The 17,095-nt window shown below is 38.3% G+C and overlaps 1 pseudogene; it reads left to right on the top strand.

Moving 5' to 3' along the window:
• The first annotated feature begins 1,533 nt into the window (after positions 1–1,533).
• LOC122079967 overlaps positions 1,534–17,095 on the top strand; it is a 35,890-nt pseudogene continuing 20,328 nt past the window's right edge.

Genomic DNA, 17,095 nt, shown 5'->3' with positions numbered 1-17,095 from the left:
GCAACCATGGTTCAAAATCTCACGAGATCTTGGTTATTTCGTGATTTTTTTTTTCTGAGCGAGATAGGCTACGAAATACATTTTGTACATGGTCTTGGTAGAAATTACGGTATCTCGGTCGAGATATCGGTATCGTCTCGACGAGATACTGAAATGTTACATTGTAAAGGCTTATAAATACCTCATTTCAGTGAGAGATTTTCGACTTTTACTCGTCTGTTTTGGTGAAATCTCGGTTCCGTCTTGCATTTTGAACATGAAGTCACCCTATTGGCTTCTAATTAGCCACATCATCACACATATTGCTTTTCAAATCACTCATACATTAAGATCTATACATTCCAAGCTTAGGAAAGGTAAAGTTCTTTCCCCAAAACCATTTTTTTTTTTGGAATAGTACATAAATACATGTTTGATGGAACTAAATTTTTTTATGTTAGACACTAGAGGCTGATCTATGACTTCACGGAGTCAAAATATTTGTTTGGTACATAAAATTTTTTATTTTTTTATTTTTCTGGTTTAAAAATGTATTTTTCATTAACATAAAAATTGGTACTTTTTATGGTAAATATACCTTTGATGGAAGTCAATTATATATATATATATATATATATTACTCAACATTGGCTATTCTACAACTCTTTCGCAATGAATTTTCTTTTTCAATCTGTAATTATTTATTTAATATTTAAAAAATTAGAAAATAGATTAAATAATTAAAAAATAATTTTAAAAATAGGGAAAAATATTCTGTTTTGATTTTAAAAATAAAATAAAAATAAGAGATTAATATTAAAGTGTTTTGAAGCATACATAATGCTTGTTATGTTATACCATATTTGATTTTGTTGTATTATATCATTACAATATTTTATAAAATTGATTAAAAATAATTTTATGTAAGAAAAATTAAAACAATGTCATTTTTTTTATAATAAATTTATGTTCTAAACATGTTTATTAACCTTAAAACAAGTTGTCCACCAAGTTTTAGGTCAAAATATGACCGTTTGACCACCGAAATAGTCAACCGAGTAAAAAAAAATACTGTCGACTTGGTGATTCTGAACCCACCGAAACATCGAAACGAGATTTCGAACCTTGGTGGCAATATGAGCTTGCCACCTTCTTTCTCTTCCCCATACTCCGCTTGGTCCTTTTGGGTGCCAAATCCAGCTTAAGGCCACACTGGCCTTGGCTACAAAATAAAATAAAAAAAAAAAAAAAAAAAATCCATCTGACATTCACATATGGGATAGTTTTCCATTACAAAGCCTAGCCATCCCTCTTATTCTAAGATAGTAAGAACAAGGACTGATGTATAAGCATACACAAAAGGATTAAAATTTATCAAAACATTTTGGTATGTATTGGGATGTGTGTCCCGGGTTTTCCCAACTATTGGATCACTAATTGAAAACCAAATTAATTTGAGAGGATCTTTTTGTTAGGGAAATCAACTGAAGAACCTCCCTCAATATTTAAAACACACAAACATTATGGAATTACAATGAGGAAGATTCACCGGACCGTACGCTCATGAATGGAAACAATTAAATGGGACTTAAGAATACCTATATAAGAATTAAATGAGAGTGAAGAATAGGAGGTTGAGAGATTTTCTTGTCTGATCTTGCACGAACCGTCGTACAGGAACTCCCACAATTTTGTGTAGCTTACAACCCATCACTTTTTCATTTTCGGGCGTCGTATGATTTTTGGCTGTAGCTTATATCATTCACGGTCCAAGGTGTGAGACAAAAACCGTGTACGATGTTTATAGCTCAACTCGCAAGCGGCTGAATCAAACGTTTACTTTATGTTCTGCTTCTTGAAGAGAGACAAGCTCAGAGAGTGAAGCACCTGAGAAAGAGAAGATGCACAGTTCTGCTTTTACGCAGACGCATGTTATTGGGCCTTCATCGTCTTCCTGGAAAAGCTGCAGAAAGGTGTAACTCGTTGTTCTTGAATTTTGGTTGATTCTGGGCTTTTCTGAAGGATATATTATGGTGTTGAATTTATGCTTCTTTCTGTGTACGGGACTATTGAGTTCCGGAGACTCTGTTGATTCATATACTCACATCCATGATCCAGGAATGCAGCACGGTCTTTTGCTTCAGGTTCCATCATAGGTTTGTGTCTGAAGTGAAGCTCTGCTAGCGATTTTACTGTGTTTTATCAATGAGTTCACCTGCTGTTCATTTTCCTTCTCTTTCTTTTCCTGAATTTCGTATTGTGGTTTTTCTGCCAATGGGTCTGCCAAAATTCCACCAATGGACACGTATATTGTTCTAACTTAAGTTAATGGCTGTCACTGTAATTGGCTGAACTTAGATGGTGTCTGCTCCTGCTTGTCTTTGCTGATGATCTTCTGGATTGAATCCCTTTACTTTCGGTATTTTGAAGGTTGGTAAAATTCTGCCCGTTATCCCTTTTCATTTCTCTCTCTTTTTTTTTTTTTTCCTGGAACTTTTTTGCTGGTTGAATATGTTTTATTTCAATTTCAGCTCAAATTGAAGTTGTTGTAATCTGATTAGGAGCTTTCTTTCCAAAAAAAAAAAAAAAAAAAAAAAAAATCTGATTTTGAGTTGTTGCTATTTGATTATTCTTGGCTGGATTGACAATTTTAATTTTCCCGTTCCGATACATAGGTGGATGGCAATGAAACATGCCCTCCCTCTTTTAATGTTTTTCAAAATGTATACGTTTCACATGGATTGAACTATAGAGAAATACTTGGACTATGGAAAACTTTATTCAAAAACTTTGCAAATCAAGGTCCACTGGAAAAAATCAATTGCTTCAGTTTCAAACTTTTCAACCACAAAGAAAATGCTAAGCTGACATTGTGTCAGATGATGCATGGCTGGCATCCCTTTGATGCACTAGGGCCACCACTATATGGGCCTGGATCCCTTTGCACAGCTGAGATCCTGCTGTCCATCACCCAATTTGCATGTGCAGATAGTATTTGCTAGCTATAGATCAATTCTACATATATAAGGTTAATGCAGATCTAAGGGCTCCACATGGAGACTGGTAACCATGGAAGAATCCAGTCCTTTGTAGCCTACATCATTTTCTTAATAATTAATGGCTTTATATTACTGTAAGGTAAAACACCTAAAAAAGCATTTATTTATAGCTAATGATGAATTGGGCGAACACCTAAAAACCTATATGTATTTCTAATGACGAATTAGGCAAACACCTCAAAATCTTACAAAGCCTAAGTTTATTGTGAACGTTTGGAGCCAGGATCTTGTAGAGTTGTTAAGAGTTGCTAGAAGGAATAAATGGATCAATCTATCTCTATGGATTTAATGGCAACAATGATAAAAGATTGATACTGGATTGATTGAACTGGCTGATCCATTGTGTATTTTGGGCTCTTGTTTCTTGGTTTGGCCAATATTTTGTTTGGTTTGTCAGATGCAGAACAATTTGGATCTCTATGGCCCAGGATCAATCTGATCTGTGATATGAATCTTTAAATCCTTTCTGGCAATGGTATAAAACATATTCTGATGATAAGACTCATCTTTTTCTTCCTGAATAGCAGATGGAACAATTAAACTTTTCAGTTGAAACTGGATATGAAAGATACATCAATATATTATAAAGTTTGCGATATAAAATGTTGTATGTCTATTATTTAGCACCATCATCTCTCTATATTATCATACAAAATGTTTAATTTACTGCCAAAACCAAGAATCATATATTTCAGCTTGATGAGTGATAGTCACATGTTTGGATTGTTGTTACTTGTTGGTTGTATTTTTTTTTTATTTTTTATTTTTTTTAAGTTTGTGTAATTGAACATAAGTTAGTGTACTAATGGTTTGGTCAAAGTTCTTTCTGTTATCCTCAGGCCTCAAGAGACTATTTAGACGTAATCAAACCACAGTCAACTTTGGGTATATCTTGGGTTTAGAAAATTGCATGGAAACTTGTATTTCCTTTCCAAACTGAGGTTCTCAAGACATGTGATGCAGCACCGAAGGTCTACACAAGAAGGAACAAAAGGGTCGACCCAAGTAGCTGACTGGGTCGACCAGATCTGGAAGATGATAGCCCACGGTTTGGGCTAGTGATGGGGGATATTAGATTATTATTTAGTTTCTAATTTTAGTCCTCTAATTAGTTTATAATTCCTGTCTTAAGTAGTTTCTAATTTTAGTCTATATTTAGTTTCCTTTTTCATTAGTTTACAATTTCAGTTTTTAGTAACTACATGTGAGTAGTTTTTAGTAACTCAGATTTAGTAACTCCTGAGTTGCTATTATTTGTAAACACCCCCCATCATTATAAACAAAGGAAAGGGCTCCCTCATGCCCACAATTTGAATTAATGAAAATTTACAAGCTGCAGCTACTGCTGCCACTATCCTCTGTTGGGGTTTCCTTGTGTCTGATCAAGGTGTAGGGACTGGTGTTTGATCCAGTTGACACTCTGCGGTGAGAAGCCCGAGTGGATCTTCTTGATTCTCTGGTTTTCTTATTGTTCTAGGCTCCTGCTGCATCTCAGGTAAGTGATCTGACTTTCTTCTGCAAAATTCTGGGTAAAGACATTCTGGTTCTCTTCCACCGACCCTCTCTGTTTTTGAGCATCAGCCATCTGATGGCTCTGTACTTTGGATCGAGTATTGCACCCATCTAGAAGGGAACTCGATCCTGATTTAAGGCAGATCAGACCAGTAGATAGTTAGATCTGGATTTTCTCCAGTTCTGGCCGATTGTAATTCCCTGTCCAGATTTGGGTTTTGATTTCTGTTTTGTCTTGCTGAAAAGGAGTTGATCATAAGGTCTATTGTTTAGCCTCTTAATTAGGTGATTTGAATCACTAAATCCTTGGCAACAGTTGACTGCAGTATTCCTAGATTTATTAATATTGACTGTCAGTACCTTAATCTGTTATCTGAGTTTTATTACTAGCCTGCTGTGAATTATTATGGAGGTCATTTTTTTGTTCTTTGGTTTAAAAATTCTTTTATTTTGGGTCTAGTTTGGGTGTTCAAATTTAGTCCTACATTAAGTGGTATTAGAGGATGGCTGAGAACACTCCCACCCTAGCTTCTATTATGAAGATGCTACAGAATATGAAAAATGAATTGAAGGCTGAACAAGCTTTGTGGACTGAACTGAATGTAAGGTTGTTGGCTATGGAGACCCAATCACAACAACATACCAGTGATTCTCATACACCACCTGAAGTGGAAGCCCCATTGAATGTAACTGCTCAGTTGGCTAATAGGAGACCTATCCCTAATCTGAGAGCACCACAGAGGGTTCCTGTGGAGCAACCTACTTTTGAAGAACACATAAGGGGATACTTTGAGATTGAACGTCCTGTACAGCAGAGGTACTCAAGAGACTCACAGAAGGTTAAGCTTGACTTGAAGGAGTTTGATGGAAGACATGACCCTCAAGTGTTCTATGATTGGGTAGTTGCTTTGGATGATTACTTTAACTACTATGACCTACTTGAGAAACAGAAGATGAAACTAGCTCGTGCTAAGCTAGTTGAGGCTGCTCGTGATTGGTGGAGAACTTATGAGCGAGAGTTGGAAGACTGTGGTAGAGAGCCTACCACTTTGGAGGAGATGAAGCTTGAACTATCTGACAAATACTTGCCACGCAACTTCAGAGCTCACATACAAGACTAGCTGAATTCTCTTTGTCAAGGGACTATGACTGTTGCAGAGTACATGAACAGGTTTGATGCACTTTATTCTCGCACATGCATAAGGGAGAATGAGAGGCAACTATTAACTCAGTTTCGACTGGGATTGTGAGCTGAAATCAACAGGGGAATTGGTGTTGATGTGTACTCAGTAAGGGATTGCTTTGATAATGCCCTACAAGCAAAGAAGCTTATAGCACAGCTAGGAAGAAGGTTTGGTTTCCAAGCTGGGGAGGTTATGAAAAATTTTTCAGCCACTAAACCTAGTAGCTCAGCACCCCCAAAGTCCACTTTTCCTCCATGGGCTGATCACAAAGGAAAGACACCCATGACAGGTAGTAATAAGGTACAGTGCTTCCATTGCCAAGAGATAGGACACTTTGCTAAGTCTTGCCCACATAAGCAGAGGGTTAATGCAGTAGCTGAAGTTGAAGACTCCAATGAGGAAGGTGAATCAGCTCTTTACCCTTACCCGTTAGATGACGATGATGATGGTGGATATGACTATGACATGGAGGACATTAATGAGGATGGCACTCATGGAATACATATTGTCACTCGCATTTTGGTGGCTGAAACCAAAGGAGAGGATTGGCGACGTAACTGTATATTCTATAGTTGTATGAAGTCAGGTGAGCATACTTGTCAGATTATAATTGATAGTGACAGTTGTGTCAACATTGTCTTTGAAGCCTTTGTGAAGAAAGCAACCTTGAAATTTGACCCACATCCTCAACCTTATAAGGTATCCTTGCTGAATGGTAATACCTTGGAGGTGAACAAGAGGTGCTCAGTTCCTTTGAAACTTTACCGGTATGAAGAGAAAGTTTGGCGTGATGTGATCCCAATGAAAATCATAGATGTATTACTTGGTCATCCCTAGATGTATGACAATGATGCCATGGTTGGAGGGAAGAAAAATCTGTGTACCTTCATATAGAAGGGTGTTCCTACAACTTTCTAGCCGATAAATGTGCCGACTGAAATACGGTAGGACATTGACATTGACATTGAGAAAAAGGTGGTAGCTATGCCCACAAAGGAGTTGCTAGTTATTCCCCGCAAGCATTTCTTACACATAAGTCATAAGACTGGAATGGTTATGGCTCTTGTTACTCGGGAAGTCACTCCCCAACCTAAGGTAACATATAGTGCACCAATTATAGAGCTCTTATCTGATTTTTCTGACTTAGTCCTTGATGATCTCCCAAATGAGCTACCTCCCATGCGTGACATACAACATGCTATCGACTTGGTACCCGGTTCGGTTTTACCCAACCTTCCTGTTTACAGACTTAGTCCTACTGAACATGCCGAGCTAAAATGACAAGTGGATGGGTTATTACAGAAGGGCTTCATTGAGAAGAGTTTAAGTCCTTGTGCAGTACTAACTTTACTCAAGCCGAAGAAGGATGGTTCTTGGCGTATATGTGTGGACAACTGTGCTATCAACAAGATAATAGTCAAGTATAGGTTTTCTATACCACGATTAGATAATATGTTGGATATGCTATCCGAGGCAAAGGTCTTTTTCAAATTAGATCTGAGGAGTGGTTATCATCAAATTCGCATCCGTTCTGGAGATGAGTGGAAGACCGCCTTCAAGACCAAGGCTGGCTTGTACGAGTGGAAAGTCATGCCTTTTGGTTTGACGAATGCACCTAGCGCCTTCATGCGAGTTATGACACAGGTACTTCGTCATTTTATTGGTCACTTTTTGGTTGTTTATTTTGATGATATTTTGATATACAGTAAGAACCAAGAAGAGCATATGGATCACTTAAGGCATGTCTTGAGAGTAATCTGTGCAGAGAAGTTATACATTAATCTCAAGAAGTATTCCTTTATGCTGCCTAAGGTTGTATTCCTTTGATTTATAGTGTCATCAAAAGGGGTTGAAGCTACCGGAGAAGATTAAGAGCATCACTGATTAGCTTATACCTAAGGCACTAATAGAAGTCCATAGCTTCCATGGTTTGGCTTCCTTTTATAGGAGATTCATTCGGAATTTCAGTGCAGTTATGGCACCCATCACTGAATGTATAAAGGTAAGTAAGGGGAAGTTTGAATGGACAACTGCAGTGACAAAAGCCTTTGCTCTTATGAAGAGGAAGATGACAGAGGCACCCATTCTACGCCTACCAGATTTTGACAGAGTATTTGAGGTAGCTATCGATGCTTCACATGTTGGGCTAGTGGGAGTGTTAATGCAAGGAGGACATCCCATCGCTTTCTGTAGCGAGAAATTGAATGAGGCCAAGAAGCGCTATTCGACATATGATCTGGAGTTGTATGCAGTCGTCCAAGTGTTACGCCATTGGAGACACTACCTCATAGGTAAGGAGTTCATTTTGTACACTGATCATGAGGCCTTGAAGCACCTTCACTCACAGAAGTCAATTAGCCACAGGCATGCCAAATGGGTAGCTTTACTTGCAGGAGTTTATATTTGCTATAAAATACAAGGCGGGGAAAGAGAACATAGTGGCTGATGCATTTTATCGGAAAGTGCTCACACTTAATACATTTTCAGCATATGTTATTAGAATTGATCAGATATGGGGTGAGTACATATATGATCTTGATTTCAGCACTATCTTTGCAGAGTTGCAACAGGGTGGACAACACCTAAAGTACTCCATTCATGATGGGTACTTATTCTTTGGCACGCGGATTTGTATTCCAAACTCTTCCCTACGTCATCACATCATACCGTAGTTACATAGAGGAGGATTGGGAGGACATTTTGGGCAGGATAAGACTCTTGCACAGGTGACGGATTGATATTATTGGCCATGCATTGCAAAGGATGTCGATCATGTGATTAAGAGGTGCCGTGTATGTTAGTTGGCAAAAGGAGGAAAACAGAACATAGGTTTATACTCTCCACTACCTGTGCCTCATGCACCGTGGCTTGATGTTAGCATGGATTTTGTTCTTGGACTACCCCCTACTAGAGAACGATATGATTCCATTATGATGGTTGTGGATCGTTTCTCTAAGATGTCTCATTTCGTACCTTGTCGCAAGACTTTTGATGCTTATCAGGTTGCAAAGCTCTTCTTAAAGGAGGTAGTGCTACTATATGGACTGCCAACTAGTATTGTGTCTGACCGTGATGTTAGGTTCATAAGTTATTTTTGGAAGACATTGTGGTTGAAGACAAATACAAAGCTGAACTTTTCAACTGCATTTCATCTACAGATGGACGGACAGATAGAGTTGGTGAACCGTAGCTTGGGAAATTTGTTGAGGTATTGGTTTGAGATTATGAGAAGACATGGCCTTCCATTCTTGATATTACAGAATTTGCCTACAACAGCTCAATGAATAGGACAACGGGTCGTACCCCTTTTGAGATGTTGCTTGGGGTTTAGCCTAAGCGTCCTATTGATCTTATGTCACTCCCACGCTAAGCTCAAGTTGGTATTGAGGCTAATGAGTTCTTGCGCCATATTACTGAAGTGCATGCCAAAGTCCGACAACGTATTTATTGCCTTGAACAATGAGGTCAATATGGCTTCTGCTGATCGTCATCGGCGTTACGTGGAGTTCAAACCTGGGGACATGGTGATGATTCGAGTAAATCCTGAGCGGTTTTAGACAAGTGTCAATACTAAGCTACATCCACGGGAGTTGGGTCCCTATAAGGTGCTGAAACGTATAGGACCTAATGCTTATGTGCTTAAATTGCCTGATGACATGACCATAAGCAACGTGTTTAATGTGGCTGATCTTCACCTTTATGTTGAGCACCATTCGGATGATTGAGACATGGAGCAAATGTTGAGACTGCCCCAACTGAAGCCACCTACTTCTGAAGTTATTGAAGAAGTCTTGGATGATAATTACAAGACCTCCCGCCGTGGCACCGGTTATCACACTTTTCTTGTTAAGTGGAAGGGCCGTCCTCGTAGTGATTGTACTTGGATTTATGCTGATGACTTCAAGAGGCTTGATCCCGAATTATATGAGCGTTACATGTCCCTTGTCCATTTGTTGGAGACGAATGTTTTCAAGCTGGGGAGAGTTGATGCAGCACCGAAGGTCTACACAAGAAGGAACAAAAGGGTTGACCCAAGTGGCTGACTGGGTCAACCAGATCTAGAAGATGATAGCCCACAGTTTGGGCTAGTGATGGGGGATATTAGATTATTATTTGGTTTCTAATTTTAGTCCTCTAATTAGTTTCTAATTCCTGTCTTAAGTAGTTGCTAATTTCAGTCTATATTTAGTTTTCTTTTTCATTAGTTTACAATTTCAGTTTTTAGTAACTACATGTGAGTAGTTTTTAGTAACTCAGATTTAGTAGCTTATGAGTCGCTATTATTTGTAAACACCCCCATCATTATAAATAAAGGAAAGGGCTCTCTCATGCCCACGATTTGAATTAATGAAAATTTACAAGCTGCTGCTGCCGCTATCCTCTGTTGGGGTTTCCTTGTGTCTGACCAAGGTGTAGGGGCTGGTGTTTGATCCAGTTGACACTCTGCGGCGAGAAGTCCGAGTGGATCTTCTTTATTCTCTGGTTTTCTTATTGTTCAAAGCTCCTGCTGCATCTCAGGTAAGTGATCTGACTTTCTTCTGCAAAATTCTGGGTAAAGACATTCTGGTTCTCTTCCACTGACCCTCTCTGTTTTTGAGCATCAGCCATCTGATGGCTCTGTACTTTGGACTGAGTGTTGCACCCATCTAGAAGGGAACTCGATCCAGATTTAAGGCAGATCAGACCAGTAGATAGTTAGATCTGGATTTTCTCCAGTTCTGGCCGATTGTAATTCCCTGTCCAGATTTGAGTTCTGATTTCTGTTTTGTCTTGCTGAAAAGGAGTTGATCATAAGGTCTATTGTTTAGCCTCTTAATTAGGTGATTTGAATCACTAAATCCTTGGCTTTTAGTTGACTACAGTATTCCTGGATTTATTAATATTGACTGTCAGTACCTTAATCTGTTATCTCAGTTTTATTACTAGCCTGCTGTGAATTATTGTGGAGGTTATTTGGTTATTCTTTGGTTTAAAAGATCCTGCAGTTTGGGTCTAGTTTGGGTCTAGTTTGGTTTTTCAAATCTAGTTCTACATTAACATGGGAAGATGTGTTGATATTGTTGACATAATGGTTGAATCAACCCATACAATTTATGTAGTTTGATGAAGGTCAAGTCTCATTCCTGAATAATGTGATTTTAGCAGGTCTGAAATTTTTTTCGTTTCCAATCATTGGTTAACATAGTGTGATTCATTCAATGTTATTTTATAGTCATGGATTGATATTTATCTAGAGCAAAACCTAGATTTCATAGTCCATATACAATCCTTTGTGTGTAAGGAATTCACAAATATGAGAGAAGAAAGATTCCTTTGATTTTAATGTAAAATATAATTTCCTGGAGACTTCTGAAACTTATTTTGTATTTTATATTTGTTTTCTTTTTATATTCTATGAATTATAAGCATATTTGAGCATGGTTTGAGTTAGGATAACAATCCAGCCATATGATGAGGGTGGTGTGATCCATTTGGAAGTTGTCTACCAAATTTTTGTTTTGCACTTCAGTAAAATAATTTGTTTTCCAGGTCTATATGATTTCCTTTTGCTTTTAAGAAAATTCCTATTAAGATACTTTTGGTTGAGTCACTGGAGTGTCCAAGGGAAGGGGCTGCTGTGCTGGTTCTTCCTTTTGGCATCAACATTGTGGCGCAATTCACATAGTTGGGACCAATCTGGGATACTCCGTTAGATGGTCCTCCAAAGTGATCTATATATATATATTGCCACCTAGAAATGTCTCCTTGGACTTGGGAATCCACTAGAAATCCTAATTATTTTGTATTTCTAACAGTTAAGAACTTGTGTTTCATTACTTATGAAAGTTCCAACATTTGGGATGGTTAAGTTCATTTTGTTGGGTTGACTTCTAACATGAAAGATCTATGTGATTGGTGGGTCCTACAATCTTTTATGCTTATGGTGGAAGCATAGACTATCGACTTCATGCATCCTTAAACCGTGACATGAATTTTTGCATTTATGGATTGTGCTTCTTTTTAACAGAAACAGAAGGCAAAAATAGTGCAAAATGACTTTTAAATTGGAGGGACCATAAAGAATACTACTTTGGCTGTAAAATTTTGACTATATTCTCTTTTCTTCTATTTCCTTCGAAGAGGAAAATTTTATTTCTGCTGTGATTTAGAGTTTGGGTGAACACCAACTGAATAAGTTCTGATCTTTTGCTTTTTTTGCTTTAATAGTCTGTGCACAATTCTGCAATATCGTCCCTTTTAACTGATGAATGCTCAGCAATGGCAAACATTGAAAAAGATAGAGAAAATATTGGAATCATGAGTTTGGATCCAGGCTTGGAACCATTTAAAGATCACTTCAGATATAGGATAGCAAGATATGTGGAGCAGAAGAAACTAATTGAAAAATATGAAGGAGGTCTGGAAGAATTTGCACAAGGTTAAGTTCAAATGCAGAACATTCATGTTTTCTTTTCCCACGGTTATGTATATTCACCTGGTTTTTCTTCTTTCTTGGGTCTGTACTAGACATGTTAACCCCAGTTCGTCACTCTGATTATTCATGGTGCTTCACTGCTCGCTACAAGATTGTTCTGTTTAAATTAGACTCATATCAATCAGATGGTTTTTTTTTTCTTGATATCTAAAAGGAGAGTGATGGTCCACCAATAAATTTTATATATCAGAAGATTTTTTTCTCTTCTGATCTGGTTGATGTTTGGGCTAGAAGACTTCCTTTTTGATCCATCAATTGGACCCTTCTGATTTCCATTAATGTCACCTGTGAGTTTCTTTATGAAAGTATTATGTTGACCCACAAATAGCTCTGATTACTTGTTTCTGTTTGTTCCTTCCCCCCTTTCCTCAGGTTATTTGAAATTCGGGTTTAACAGAGAAGAAAATGGCATTGTGTACCGTGAGTGGGCTCCTGCTGCACAGTAAATTCTTTGACCAAGTCCTACTCCATTTTTTAAGTGGCTTTTCTCTTCTTGTAACTCCTGCCATTGCATGTTGGCGGTGGCATTATGTTTTCTTGATGAAGTACTAGGCTTCCCCAACATCATCATAAAATATTCATAATCTTCACTGACCTGTAATTTGTGCACTAGCACCAGTGCTCTACTGCTTCTTATGTCGCAAGTTGAAAAATGTAAGCAAATATATTCAGTATAAAAACTAATTGCCCCCCCCCCCCCCCGCCCCCCAAAAGTTTCTGTTTTAACTGGAGAACTTAGTGTAGGGAAGCACAAGTTATTGGTGACTTCAATGGATGGGATGGTTCCAACCACAGATCCAGTTTGGTATTTGGGCTATCAAGATTCCTGATTCTGGTGGAAATCCATCCATTCCACACAATTCAAGGGTCAAGTTTCGTTTCAAGCATGTGAATGGAGTATGGATTGATCGAATTCCTGCATGGATAAAATATGCCACTGTAGACACCACCAGATTTGCAACGCCATATGATTGTGTGTACTGGGTCCCACCACCTTCAGAAAGGTCCTCATTCTTGTTCTTTATTTCCTCTTCCCTTTTTTCCCCCTATTTTTATGAAGGGGGAAAAGAGGACTAAAAAATCCAAAAAATAAAGCAGTTGCAATATATTAGGAACTCCTGCCTAGACCCTTTAGTTTCGAATTAGAGGTTTATTGTTTAATACCGTTTGTTATTGCTTGAAGTTAAATTTCCAAGGACCCAATGACTATTAGGTTCTGCTTCTTTAATGACAAGGGGTCAATGAATATCTCCCTCAGTTAAACCATCCAAAAGCAAACTGTTGATAGGCCTGTTGCCTTCATTTTATTATGCAGGTATGAATTCAAACACCCTCGCCCTTCTAAGCCAAAGGCACCACGTATATATGAGGATCATGTAGGAATGAGTAGCTCAGAACCCTGCATAAATTCATATAGAGAATTTGCTGATGATGTGTTGCCTTGTATACAGTCCAACAACTATAACACTGTCCAGTTGATGGCTATTATGGAGCATTCCAACTATGGATCCTTCGGTTATCATGTTACAAACTTTTTTGCCGTTAGCAGTAGATCTGGGTCCCCTGAAGACCTCAAATATCTCATTGACAAAGCTCATAGCTTAGGTTTGAAGGTCCTGATGGATGTTGTTCACAGCCATACAAGTAACAATGTGACTGATGGTCTTAATGGCTATGATGTCGGCCAAAGCTCTCAGGAGTCTTACTTTCACACTGGAAATCAGGGGTACCATAAGCTCTGGGATAGCCGATTATTTAATTACGCTAACTGGGAAGTTCTACGCTTTCATCTGTCCAACTTGAGAGTTGAGATATGGTGGCTTGAGGAGTTCCAGTTTGATGGGTTTTGATTTGATGGTGTAACATCAATGTTGTATCATCACCATGGAATCGATACAGTATTTACTGGAAACTATAATGAGGACTTCAGTGAAGTGACTGATGTTGATGCTGTTGTTTATTTAATGCTGGCCAATTGCCTGATTCATAACATCTTGCCAGATGCAACTGTGATATCTGAAGATGTATCAGGTATGCCAGCTCTGGCTCAACCTGTGTCTGAGGGGGGAATCGGTTTTGATTACCGTCTGCGATGGCCATCCCTGACAAGTGGATTGAATGCTTGAAGAACAAGAGGGATGAAGAATGGTTAATGAAAGAAATTTCATGGACCTTGAGAAACAGGAGATACACTGAAAAGTGCATTTCATATGCTGAGAGTCATGATCAGGTATTATTTATTTCATTCTGTGGGTGAATGTCCTGCTATCTGTTGGCCCTTCTTGTCACTTAATTTGGTGGTCAGTGCTGTAATGTCATAAAGAAGAGGGTGATTGGGTCATTATTATATAGAGCAACTCTTCAGAGGGACTAGATAGGACTTCTTTACCAAAGGAAATGTTCCTTCCTGGGGGTGTATTTGTCTTCTCAACAGCCAGAAACAACCACCTATGAAATTCTCAAAATTTCACGGGTTACCTTTCCTTCTACATAAATCATGGTACATTTTTATTTTCTGACAATTAATTTGTAATGACAGGCCATTGTGGGTGACAAGACCTTTGCTTTTCTCCTAATGGATAAAGAAATGTATTCTGGCATGTCTTGTTTGATGGATGCTTCTCCTGTTATTGAGCGAGGATTGCCCTTCACAAGGTTGGTGCTTACTGGTTTACAGATTTGCTATTTGTGTACTTGGGGTTGGCCATTTCTCAGTTGATGACCTGTACTGCAACAACACATTCTTCACAGGCTTACCAAAAGGAAAATTGATTTTTTGTTTTTAGAAGCTGTACTTATTTATGTCTGTGTGTTATGTTCTGCAATATTGATTTGGAAATCTCATTATTGTCCAATATGTCAGATGCTGTTTTGTGAACGAAGTTGTACCTTCAAATTGTCATTGATATTGTATTCTTTGGCAGATGATTCATTGTATAACAATGGCGTTAGGAGGCGACGGTTATCTAAACTTTATGGGAAATGTGGTAATCAAACCCTCCCCCTGCCCCAAAAGGGCAAAAAAAAAAAATACAAGGGGGAATTGCCTAGATCTACTACATAACAAAAAGATATACGAAACATGGTAGGTTAAAATTATGTCTTACAACCACAACATCCAATGTTGAGAAGATTTGCCAAATCCCCATATGAGTAAAAAAAGCTAAACGAACTATCAAAAGTACCCCCAATACCTCTCCTTCATTCTTCTTTTTTATCCTCCAATGAACACCACTCCCTACTCCGCCCTCGCCTGCAACCCCGCCCCACCCTCCTCCCTGCTAACCTGCCTCGCACCACCACCACCCATACCCCTCTCTGCATTTTTTATCTTTTCTCCTCACCTCAGGTTTTTAATTAAGTTTCTGTTTTGGATATTTGTTGCACACAAGTTGAAGTTCAAGAATTTTTTTGGTTCTCTCTTATATGTCGTGGGTTGTTTTGGCTTGATTTGTGTTAATTTGAAGATCAGAGGAAAGAAAAATATAATTTTCTTTCATCTGGATTTTTTCTGGTTTTTTTCTTATTCAGATTCAAAATCTCTAACCTACCCTACAATATTATTGATTTGTTTGGTTTCTTGTAGTAGTTCGTTGAACCATCACAAATCCCAGTTGGGTTTTAATTAGAATTATATTTCTTTCGTATTGCTTTGAATTAAAATAATATGATAGTCAACCCTTTTCTTTGCTTTGTTTTTTATTTTGTTGTTTTTTTTTTCCTGAAAATTCGGACTGTTGAGAGCTGAATTGGGAGGACATGAGTGCACTGTCACATAGAAACAGAATTTATATTACATATTCTTCATTTAGTTGGAAAGGAAGAGTAGGAGACAACTAAGAAGACCGTATCTACTGTACATTAAAATGCCATGAATGAAATAAAATTCTTGGCTTCAACTGAAAGATTGCTTTAAAAGAATCAATAAGCATGATAAGAATTATGCTCGGTGGTGGATTTTGGCTCCAATTCTCTTAATTTTCTTTCTACACCCTGATCTCTCAACTAGGGTGGGGCGGATTGCAAAGAAGGGAGGGGTAGCGGGAGAGAGCGGGAGAGGGAGGGAAGGACTGAGTGGTGGTGGTGGTGTGCGGCTTGTTTGCAGGGATGTGGGTGGGGCATGGTTGCAGGGGAGGGGGAAAGGGGGGGGGTGGAGGAGTGGTGTTCCTTCGTGTCATCAGAAGAAGAAGGATGTTGGGGGTATTTTATGTAGTTCAGTTAGCTTTTTTTTTTTACTCATATGGGGATTTGGTAGATCTTTTCAAATTGGAAGTTGTAAGTGTAAAACATAATTTTAACCTACTAGTTTTGTAAATCTTTTGCTATTTGGTAGATCTAGGAAATTCCCCCAAAACACAATTCCCCAAAAACACACACATATGAAATATGTGGAACTTCTATCACTCAAGATGACATGGAATTTACGTCCAGAAATGTCCGGTTCAACACAGTTTCAAGATAATTCTTATTGTTTATGCAGAAAATATTTTAAATGAAGGAAACTTTGGATTCCCCCCTTCCTGTTATGGTTGTGTGCTTGTTGATTATTTTATTTGTTGGCGTAATGTGGACTGGGACCTGCAGTTTGGTTCATGTTTGTGCAATATGGTGAGTTGGAACAGCCTCTCTTGCGAAGCAGGGGGTAAGGCTATGTATATTTGCCCCTCCCAGACCCTGCAGTAGCGGGAGCCTCGTGCACTGGGTTGCTCTTTTGGTGAGTTCTCTCAGACAAGAAACTGAGTATCGATAAATATTGGCCAAGATGAGTGGATACACATCAACTTTTCAGTTAACAAGCAATATATTGTTGGAAAGAATAAAATTTCAGTAGTATCTATTTACTTTCCAATTATATGTTAACAACGTGTCATTGATTTAAACTCAAT

The sequence above is a fragment of the Macadamia integrifolia genome, chromosome 5 (assembly GCF_013358625.1).
Source record: "Macadamia integrifolia cultivar HAES 741 chromosome 5, SCU_Mint_v3, whole genome shotgun sequence".
Taxonomy (NCBI): domain Eukaryota; kingdom Viridiplantae; phylum Streptophyta; class Magnoliopsida; order Proteales; family Proteaceae; genus Macadamia; species Macadamia integrifolia.
The sequence above is the reverse complement of the archived record's forward strand: the minus strand, read 5'-3'. Positions and strand labels throughout refer to the sequence as shown.